Source organism: Coturnix japonica, chromosome 3 (genome assembly GCF_001577835.2).
Source record: "Coturnix japonica isolate 7356 chromosome 3, Coturnix japonica 2.1, whole genome shotgun sequence".
Classification (NCBI taxonomy): Eukaryota; Metazoa; Chordata; class Aves; order Galliformes; family Phasianidae; genus Coturnix; species Coturnix japonica.
Window position 1 is genome coordinate 70,222,075 of NC_029518.1, and position 10,252 is coordinate 70,232,326.

A 10,252-nucleotide genomic window follows, 5' to 3' on the forward strand; every position below is an offset into this window, starting at 1 on the left:
GGGGAGGAGTGGAAAGATTGCAGTGTCTCTGCAGTGCAGTGAAAGCTAGCTCACCCTCTGGAATACAGAGGTACTGTTGCTGCTCTGAGATGTTTTATTGAAGAAAGAGATACTGCTTTTGACAAAACCAGGCGCAGCCTTAGAGTAAGGGCTAGTTAGGAACCTCAGCAAACTGCTATTGTCATGCAGAGCTGTGTTTACCCGTAAGGGACACATTAAGGAAAACAATGGACAATGAGCCATGCTGACAGATTATGGGAGCAAATGAAAGAAATAAAATCTAGTATGCTCTTGTGAAGCTAACATGAAGACAGCTGACAGAGGTCAGTAGGTTACAGCTTTGCAAACGGTGAAAATATTGATTGTCCAGGCTTGTCACAGAAAGTGCAAATACCTCTTGTGTATGACAAAGATACAGGAAAAAAAATAAATAGGTGATACTGCAGTGAATAGACAATGAGGAATGTGGAGAATAACTGGTGGTGCACATCATCCAGGCCACGGAGGGGATTCCCATGGGGCAGGGAATATTTTTAGGTTGCCTCTTTGTACATTGTGGGATTTCCTTCTCCTAAATTGAGAAGCTGGAATCTAAGACCCAAAGTGCCGTCCAGACACTTACCCATCTTCACATGCAACTATGTGCTTTTCTCCCTAGCCTGAGGGATCCCTGGGCAATCAATTTCAGTGGCCAGATGTAGCTGTTCTGGGACCCAGAGGCAGTTAGAAGAGCATCAGCTCCATCTGGGACAGGGCAAGTGGCTGAATTCAAACATGGCTTGGATCTCAACAGAGATCCAAAACCCAAACCAACACAACTGTAGGCTTCAGGAGCCTAAGAGAGGTGCACTGAAGGGGGAGCATGTATCAAAGCTGGGAAGAATGACTCTCTGCCTGGGGCTTTTCAGTGTTAGCAATTATTTCAAAGGGACTAGGAATCCATCCATTCTCTGGGACAGGGACCAAAAACTGGAGCTGGAAGCCACTTGACTGCAAAGGACTAGGTTGACTGGTTGCCTTCCAATACTACCAGTGAAGTCCTGTCAGGTTCATTCAGCATGTGTGCAATAAGGGTGACAGTAATAACTTTGTATTATTTATGCCACTACAATTCTGGAAGTTTGTGCTGTGGATTTCTTGGACCAGCACAGATAGACAATGCCAAAAATGTACATTTCTAATTCCTGTTAGATAATCAAAGTTTGCTCTTTTGACCTGAATTCTTGGTGAAAACAAGATGTGTTGGGTTTAAGGCTGTGGCTATAGTTCATCTTCAGGTTTATGCAGAAGCTTGGAGCGGGTCTCATGGGCTGCCCAATTTTTCGGGCTGATTTCACCTCATACAGGTAAACAGGAACAGCCAACATTAGAGTCCTGAAAGCTCTCAGGATCTCCGAGGAGTCCTTCTCCTGGCCAGTCAGTGTGGGTGGTGTCATGGCCACAGGAGACGCTACATTGGACATGGTGGTGGAAGGAGGATCCCCCTAACTCAGGGTAGCCTTCCCCCATTACCTCCACTGGTATGGTCCACAAAGGACAAGCTGATTATGCATAGTGGTTTGTGCTATGGATTGCATGTCTGGATTTAGAAAAGAAATGCTTGTCCTGTCTTTATACACCTAGCGCCAAATTCTGTCTGTGGGACTCTTGCAGTGGGAGAAGGGGCAGAGCATGAACAATCTCCAGTGTCTGAAGGGATCTCCAGTGCAAACCTGGCCCTGCCGTCAGCACTACTGAGGACATCCTAGCCCATAGGTGTTACTGACAGATAGTGTTGGAGGCAGAAAGCTGTTAGAAAAATCAACATTATTAAGACCTTGTTCCCCTGGCTTCCCTGTTTGGAGTAGTTTCTTGAGTATGACCAATTACATTCTTTTTTTATGACCAGTTACAAATGCAGTTTTTATGAGCTGGTTTGCTCAATGATTCAAATGTATAGACTTTATTTCAATCTCTTTTGAGTTGGAGGAAAGCATACAAGGATTTTTGCTGGCTTAAATTAGTGGAACTGCCCCTTTGGCTGAATGACAGGGCCCTCGCCTTGCAGAGCAGAGCTCCAGCCCTGTCTCTGACATTTGCCTGTAAATTAGTTTGTGAAGTGGTGTTTATTGCTACATTGGGAGGTTAAGACAGCCTAATTGTATGTTTGTACAGGAGAAAACATCACGCCAGAGCCTTGAGCAATTATTCTTTCCATGTCCTTTCACTGTTTAATCTTGACACTGTTCAGAGAGGAAAGGAGACAATTTGTCTTCACCCTGCAGCCAATTAGCAGTAAAAGTGCAGAACTGTTAATACAGTATCCACTAAAGTGGCATCATCCATTCATCAAGATAAGGACTCTGGAACAACAGGCATCTAGAACCCCTTCCTGGGAGTTGTTTTGAGCACAGCCAAGGACATGGCCATGATTTACAGCCCACTGCCCACTTTCAACCTACGGCAAAGTTCAGCACCTCTCCTCCCACTTCTCCCCAGTGGCTGTCTCCACTTTTTGGAGGAGTTACTCTCCAGCAGATCAGTCTTTTTCTTAGGCCATTACTCACTGAAGTGTTCTGACTTTTCTTAATAGCTACAGTGAATCACAGGGAACAGCCATTCTTCTGTAAGGAGGACATGCTGAATATATGCCAGACAAGAGTAGTGTCTTCTCTGAGTTGGCTAAAACATGTGGCACAGTAAAGGCAGATATTTGGCATGTTCCTCACTATGTTAAAAAGAAGAAATCTTTCTTTCTCACCATGTCTAGTGTGTGGAAGTGGCAAATGTCTTCTGTAAAGCCACCCAGATCTTGCTGCCCCACATGTATGTGCAATTAGCCAGGAGAGCCACGGTAAGTGCAGGTGTAAATGACTGATGACAGTGGAGCTTTGAGCAGATCCACATGATCTGGTTCTGGATGTCCAGGATACAGTTCCCTTGAAAATGCCTGCAGGAAGGTTGTCTCAGTGTTTTTCTCGTCTGTGAAATACTTATTTTTCTGGTGGGGTATAGAAACCATAAGGATCCATATCCCTAGCACAGTCCAATGGCCAGTACAGGTCATTTCAATGGATGCTTAAATATATGTAGAAACTACAAGCTCATCCTCAATTTCTGCTTTGAACTGACATGCCAGAAGTTTACTATGCCTCTCTGCTAGAGGGATCTACTCCTGTGTGTTTGAAAGAGGTTAAATTCAGCCCTTGGCTGTCAGTACAGGCAACTGCATTGCATCATGGCTGGGCCTAACCCCTAATTTCTGTAATGAACAATACAGGAGAAGACCTACCCAGAAATGGTTATTAAATCCTTAGTGTGCTTTTTCACCATCCCAACTCATTTTGGTGGAATAAACAAAGATTTTTTTTTTTAAGATACTGAGTCTTGATACAGGAAAGCTAGACATTTTCAAAGAGACTTTATTTGCTGGATAGAATAAAAGGGAGGCACCAAGAACATTCTAATCAAATGCTCGTTACTGAGAGGATGCAAGAAAAAAACTCTGGCTCTCCTATCCTCTTCCAAGCCAACAGACCATTTTGAAGGCTTCAGCATCTATTTAGCTATATATACACACACACACAAGATGTTCTTACACTTCCAGCAAAGGATAAGGTGGAGGAAGACTGGTGGTTAGCAAGATGGGAACAAGGTTGCATGTGAGACTTGTCTGGGAAACAAGTTAGACAATTCCAAAGCTTCAGTTTTGACCTTTCTTAGAAAAAAGAAAAAAAAAAAAAAGAAGAAGAAGAAGAAAAAAAGAAGTGCTTTATGTAAAAGCCCTCAGATCTTTGCTTCTCAGAGAAGCTGTCTTTTGCCAAGTAGCACAGTCACTTACTTACATTCCATATGTCTCTGCCAGAGGGTATGTCCCAGGCCTGATGTGCTAGTAAAATGAGGAGTGTAAATCTGGATGAGGTGTGCACGCCAAACTCCATGATGTGAGAGGCAGAAGACAGATTTTAAATGCTTTGCTGCCCTAAAACACGCCTAGGAAGGTGGTCATGGGTGCTGTGCTGTGTTGGAAGTTCTGCTTCCCAGGTACTCTGGGGGCAGAAGGAATGACATCATGGTGATGTCACAGTCACCCTGAGCTCCCTAATGTTATTCATAGCAGCATCTGCCACAGGGAAGCGTTTCTGGGGGAAAGGTGTCAAAAACATGACACCTTCCAATCATGGTTGGAAAGAGGAGTTTCAAGCAGTAAAGTGCTGACGCTGCATCCCTTGGGGCATGAACTGCGTTTCTTCTAGGTGTCTGACTGTCAAATCTGCTGCAGCACATGTTTTTCCTCTCTTCCTTTTACTTTATTGAGGACGGCATCAGTTAACAGCTGTTTAAAAAATAACCGAGCAGGTTGTGGCGGGAAGGGACAGAAGTTGTTGCTGCATAAACACAAAGATGGCTTTTTTGGCAAAGATGAAGATCATTCGGTTTTTCATTCGGGGCTGTTTTAGAAGAAGAGAGGCATCTTTGGTGTGAAAGAGCTGGTAAGAATGGGTAGTTGGGGATTTTGGAGCGCTGACAGCGACTCTGGCTCTCAGTACTGCTGAAACTTAGCTAAAAATTTCAAACTGGAGTCTCTGAAAGGTTGATAATAATAAGTAATAGAGCTGGATGGAGAACAAGAATTCTGTTTTGTAAAAAATGTTGTGGTTTCAAAATTTGTTTTCATTCCAGTGCAGAAAAAATATGAGCTCTTTCTTCCTCTTTTTTTTTTTTTTTTTTTTTTTTTTTTTTTTTTCCTTTTCAAGGGATAGAGAAAAAAGTAGAAAACAGGCAGATTAAAGAGAGCCTTGTAGTCTAGTAGGTTAGGGCAATGGTTTGGATGAGGAACTTGACCTGGAATTGCCCCTGCACTAGGTGAAGTGAGGATCTTGGCTATACAAAGCTGGATTTCCTACCTAGAATTTTTACCCCAGAGATTAAACAGTTCCTGGACTACTTTTTTTAATTGAAACATTTGTGATTTAAAAAAAAAAAAATAAATAAAAATAAAATTATTATTTATTTAGGAAGAGCACTGAACCATTTCTGATCATTTTTAATACTACACTTATATATATCACTTATAGCAAATTGAAGGTGCGGAGACCTTTCCTTCATCTCTTTGACACGATTCATCTGCTTGCTGAAACTGGGGGAGATACAGACACCTGACTATTTGGCCATTCCTATATGAGGCTGTTTAACATTCTGATTGTGTGTTTTGCTCTGCAGCTTCAGACAAATGTGTCTGAAATAAAGGTTTGAGCATCCCTGACTGAGTGTCTTTTTCCACCTCTGAAATGTCACTGGTTATACCGTGATGGCTTTCCCCAGATGGAAAGGATATTGAAAAGGGTCATTAACATCTGCACAGCACTTTGAATATGACACCCTCTGGTGCATTTCTGAACACCTTGCATAGCGACAGGGTAGTCAGAGCTGTAATCAAAGGTGCAACACATCAGCAGTAGCACTGCAGATTTATTTGCACTAAGCCAGCCAAACAAAGGTCTGGTCGACAGGCCAGCTAATGTCTGTTCTTCATTTTGGCCCTGGCATAACAACATGAAGTCATTTATAAGCAATCAATGTTTGTTTACCCAAGTGTTTTGTGTAAAAACTTTGGAGGGTTCCCCTAGGTATGGTGAGCCAACATGAAGTACAATGGGGATGAGGTGCAGCTGTAGCTACTACTTCGCTTGTAATAGCTAATAGCAAGTGCTTAAGTGGCGCGACAGGAGATGAGATTGCATTTGCAGGGAATTCACACAAGAAACAGACTTCTCTGCAGAGTACTGAAGACATTAGACCTACAGGTGCAGCCTGTGAACTTGTAAAGTCTCTTCAAAATTCAGCTGGGGCTTTTCCAAAGCAAAATACTATTTCTGTAGGCAAAATAGATTTAACACCTATTCTTGCATAGCTGTGAGTTTCCTTAGCTACCGCTGAAACCAATGAAATCTGAAAATGTGATATTGGACTCTTGATGTACATAAGGCCTATAATAGTTATATGCTGACTAGCTCTTGGGTCACCATCTTCTAGCCAAACAGGACAAAATACATAAGCAGGACTACAAAATTTTCTCGTAGCCTTTGCTCATCTGTTTACATCAAGCCATGACAACTCTTTCAGCAGAGCTGTCTGGAGTGTGACCTTATGGGCTTTGTGGACGACTACAGTAATTCTCATTACACTGGGCTGTTTCTGTTTTCATTTCTACATTGGAGATGGCTCTGCCAAGTCCAGTAACATTCAGCAGTGGCAGCAGTAAGGACAAAGTGTGAGATGTTACTCTCAATGTTCATAATATAGCATGGGCTTGGTTGAGTTTTTGTTACACAGCCTCTGAGATAGCTAAATATCTTCTCTCTGGGTAAGTGAGAGAGGTAAGTTGGGTTAAAAACAGTCACATTTTTTTCTATAGAAAGGTAGGTAAATATGAGAATCTCCCTTGTTTTTCCTCCCAAAAGGCAGAATGCTTTGACTGAACTGCTTCCCTTGTGAATGCTCAGGATAAGAATAGGTTTGCAGACTGGGGACTTACTTACCTTTTGATTTTCCTTTGCAGGCAGGACTTCGCAGGCAGGCAGTTCTGTCACTTTGCTGCATCTTGGACACTGATTTGGATCTCCAGCCATCCAAGTAGAGGTGGTGGGAACCTCATATCCTGCGTTTGCCAAGATTGTCCCTGGGCACTGTGCAAGTCTTAATGCTTTGTTCAGGCTGAAAGAAGGTAACACATCTACAGGGCTGAAAAAGAGCTGGATTTCACAGACAGGTATATATTTGTGATGGTTGGTAAAATTCAGTGAAATTGCATTTTTTCTGCTCTTCTAAAAGATATTGTCACTGACATCAGGCAAGTGATTATATATATTCATGTGACGATAGAGTTACATCTTGGACTTAGGAAGACATAGTCAAGTTGGTGGCTGCTTCATAATGCAGGAGAGTAACTAAAAGTTCTCTGCAGGGGAAGGGATCTGCTGAGGGAAGGGACTTACCCCAGGAAACGAAGCTCTGGCTGCTGCCACAGATCCATTTTCCCAAGGTTAAAAATAACACAAGGGAAGAGTTTATGGAATCGTCTCCTGAGACATCAGGTTTTTGGAATTTGGAATCAAAAATTGATTCTTTTGGCCCACATTTGGTGAAAACACTGGAAAAACTAGATTCATTTGAAGGAGAAATTAAAAAAACATGAGTGGTAATAAAAAATAGTACCGACGATGACAGTAGGACAATTTATAATTGGGGGGTCAAGTATCCTATTAGTTTGGGGTTATTTCTCTTTAAATAGAAGACCAGTCACAAAGGATTCCTGAGAGATGATATAATCTGAAACTATATTGAAAAAAAGTTTGCTTCCCTCTTAAGTTACCAGGGCCTTTTGTATTCTAGTAAAATACTTTATTACTTGATCTGGCTCTAGAGAAACAGTGATTCCATAACAAACCTTTCCCAGGACTTTAATTATTTCCTTTATTATATCTTGAAAAGAGACCAGGTCATTTCTGAAGGCCACAGAAAGAATAAAAAAATAAATACCTCCTGAGCAAACAAACAAAAAACAAAGGAACATTTCTTTATATTACAATCCTGTATTAAAGTTAGGCTGCTAAGTACTGAGAGTGAATAGTTCTATTAACAGAAACAGTTCAGAATATATTTCAAAGAATTATTTGATGGTTTTCCATCAAATATCTTGAAAAACAGACCTATCCCAATGCAAGTGTGATTCTTCTTTCTTGCTAGGAATATAAGGAGGGTTTTCAAATGAAAGCTCGTGGCTTATGAATCATTTAGTTGCTTCTCTAAAGGTGCTGATTGATGTTTCAGTGACAAGCCCATCTGCGCAGCACAGCGCATGTTCCTGCATTCAGTAACCAAACATTTCTGACAGTGCTTGACTGCTTCCCTTTATGATGGTCAATTACTGATGTTGTCCCCTTGAAAAATGCCTTCTTAGGGGGGCACACGACCTAGACTTCCAGGGAAAACTAGAAAAAGATGTGACAAAGCATTTGCACTTGGCAAAACAAGCATGCATCGCAGGGACTTCCTTCATCTAATTATGCCAATATTTTTGTAACAAACCTGTAAAATCTGTGCCCTGATTCACAGTTAAATAGCTAATTATTCCTTCCTTCCTTCCTTCCTTCCTTCCTTCCTTCCTTCCTTCTTCCTATCTTCCTCCCTTCCTTCCTTCATTTCCTTCCTTCCTTCCTTCCTTCCTTCCTTCCTTCCTTCCTTCCTTCCTTCCTTCCTTCCTTCCTTCCTTCCTTCCTTCCTTCCTTCCTTCCTTCCTTCCTTCCTTCCCTCCTTCCTTCCTTCTTTCCTTCCTCCCTCCCTCCCTTCCATGTTCTTTTTTCTTCCTTTCCTACCTTTTACGATTTTCCTCATTTTTGCCCTTTTGTCTTTCTAGGTAGTGAACTCTAAAGCATTTTATTCCCTCCAAATATGATTTCCTATATGTGCAGAAAGGGATTTACTTCCCCAAGGAAGAAGAAAAGAAAGGAAGAAAAACCACAACCCATGCCACCATCTCATTAAATACATAAAAAATTAACTGTCCTCATTATAACTAACATTCCGCTTCCTCTATTATTGCCTTATATTTCAGAGCATTCAAAACTTGCCATTTATAGAAATATCCCAAGTGAATAATATATGGTCCCTGATTGACCTTAAATGTATAATTCAATCATGGGCTCTTAGTGACATTGGGAACCACCAGGGTACAACTTCAGGGTTTATGAATGGCAGGAAAACTCCCAGGTTGAATTACGGCTTTGTTATTCAATCTGAGAACACATTTCATTATTTATAGAATATAGAAAAATTGTATGGGCTCCTTTCAGGTGAAAAATGATAAATCAGCATAACGATAATCACTTCTGATTTTAAATGTAAAGTCTATGAAGCAAGGAGAGAAGTATTAATGTGCACACAATGCATGGTTATGGAGGTGTGATGGGGAAGGCAGAGGATGGATTATAGGGAAATCAAAGGAAGTATTTCACTGGAAAGTAAGCCCTTTCTGTGGAAGTTATTAGATGACCAATGACTTCAACTAGTCCTAAAACCATAGTAACAAAACCCAAACAGAAAGACAGTCTGCACCAGTGGCTTCTCCCTCCCAAAACACCTCAGGTCTATCTTTAGTTAAGAATGTGCTTTTTATATATTTGCCAGTGGTTGTACCCTTTTGTATCTCCTGTACTGCTGTTGCTTTGGGAGATTCTGCAGATCTGTTGATGCCAACCGGAAACCAAGAAAACATCAGGCTGGCACACAAGAACTGTTGCAAACTTCTGACAATATGAATTCAAATGTACTTTTCGTTTGTTTCCTTCTGAGTCTTCTATCATGAAAAAAAAAAAAAAAAAAAAAAAAAAGGCAAATGGTCATAACTGTTTATTTCATGTTAGCTGGGAGTACTTTTATAGCCAGCAGTGATTCTTGGTTATTGATTCTCAGGTACATGCAGGTTCACTCTTCTTCATACCAATTTAAGAGTACCTATGGTGGTTTTGCAATCCATTTACCTGATCTTTCTCCTCCACCATCTTTTCAATACTTTGAGCCTCATTTCCTATATAACAGTTAATAAAAACAGACTGGCAAGAAACACTCTTTCCAAATTTATGAAACTTTTGTCTAACTGTTATTTCACTTTTTTCTTCTGTTCTTCTTTTCCCTCCCCCCCATCCCCATGTTTTTTTATGTTTTGTGTTGTTTTTTTTTTTAATCTTTTGCCCAAGGTTCTACTTGCCTGTCAAACTCATTGAGTTCAAACTTTCTGAATTTTAGAAACCATAGTGCACACAATAATTGGAAGAACAGTCCCATAATTTCCAGCTCCGAGGGGAAGATATCTTGGAACACAACAGCTGAAAGAAACCCTTGGGTGAAAGAAGAAACCTGGTCAAAATAAAATCACAGATCATCGATTGAAAATGTAGATGTGATTATTTCTAATAACCAGTGAAGGGAGGCAATTAGAAGAAATGGTGTATGTTTGGAGCCCAGCTGAGTAGTCATTTTTAGAGTGATGAAGATTTATTGAAGATCCGGTTTAAAGAAATTAATACAAATATTATGGGTTCTTATGCTGGAAGTTATCCCAAGGCATGTGCTTAGTGTTGCATTGGTGGAGTTTAACTGGTGAACGGACCTGAAAGCCTTCTGGTGACTTTGCTTTCACCCTTTCCACACCTGCCTGCAGAACTGCACTTTGATGGGAGTATTACTCTCAGAGAGAGCCCCACCAGCCATA

The 10,252-nt window shown here is 41.1% G+C and overlaps 2 long non-coding RNA genes across 3 annotated transcripts; one reads left to right on the forward strand and one right to left on the reverse strand.

Annotated features, from left to right (window-relative positions):
• Positions 1-3,383: 3,383 nt before the first annotated feature.
• LOC116653253 lies at positions 3,384-4,006 on the reverse strand. The gene is made up of 2 exons (XR_004306808.1): positions 3,825-4,006; positions 3,384-3,693 (listed from the first exon to the last, which is right to left on the reverse strand). It is a non-coding gene; the product is annotated as an uncharacterized LOC116653253 (long non-coding RNA).
• Positions 4,007-4,072: 66 nt separating this feature from the next.
• On the forward strand, positions 4,073-9,933 carry LOC107311948. Of its 2 annotated transcripts, none has more exons than XR_001554318.2 (3): positions 4,073-4,472; positions 6,542-6,751; positions 8,399-9,318. It is a non-coding gene; the product is annotated as an uncharacterized LOC107311948 (long non-coding RNA). The 2 variants fall into 2 exon arrangements; XR_001554317.2 differs by lacking the exon at positions 8,399-9,318 and adding an exon at positions 9,787-9,933 and having other exon boundaries at positions 4,074-4,472.
• Positions 9,934-10,252: the final 319 nt, after the last annotated feature.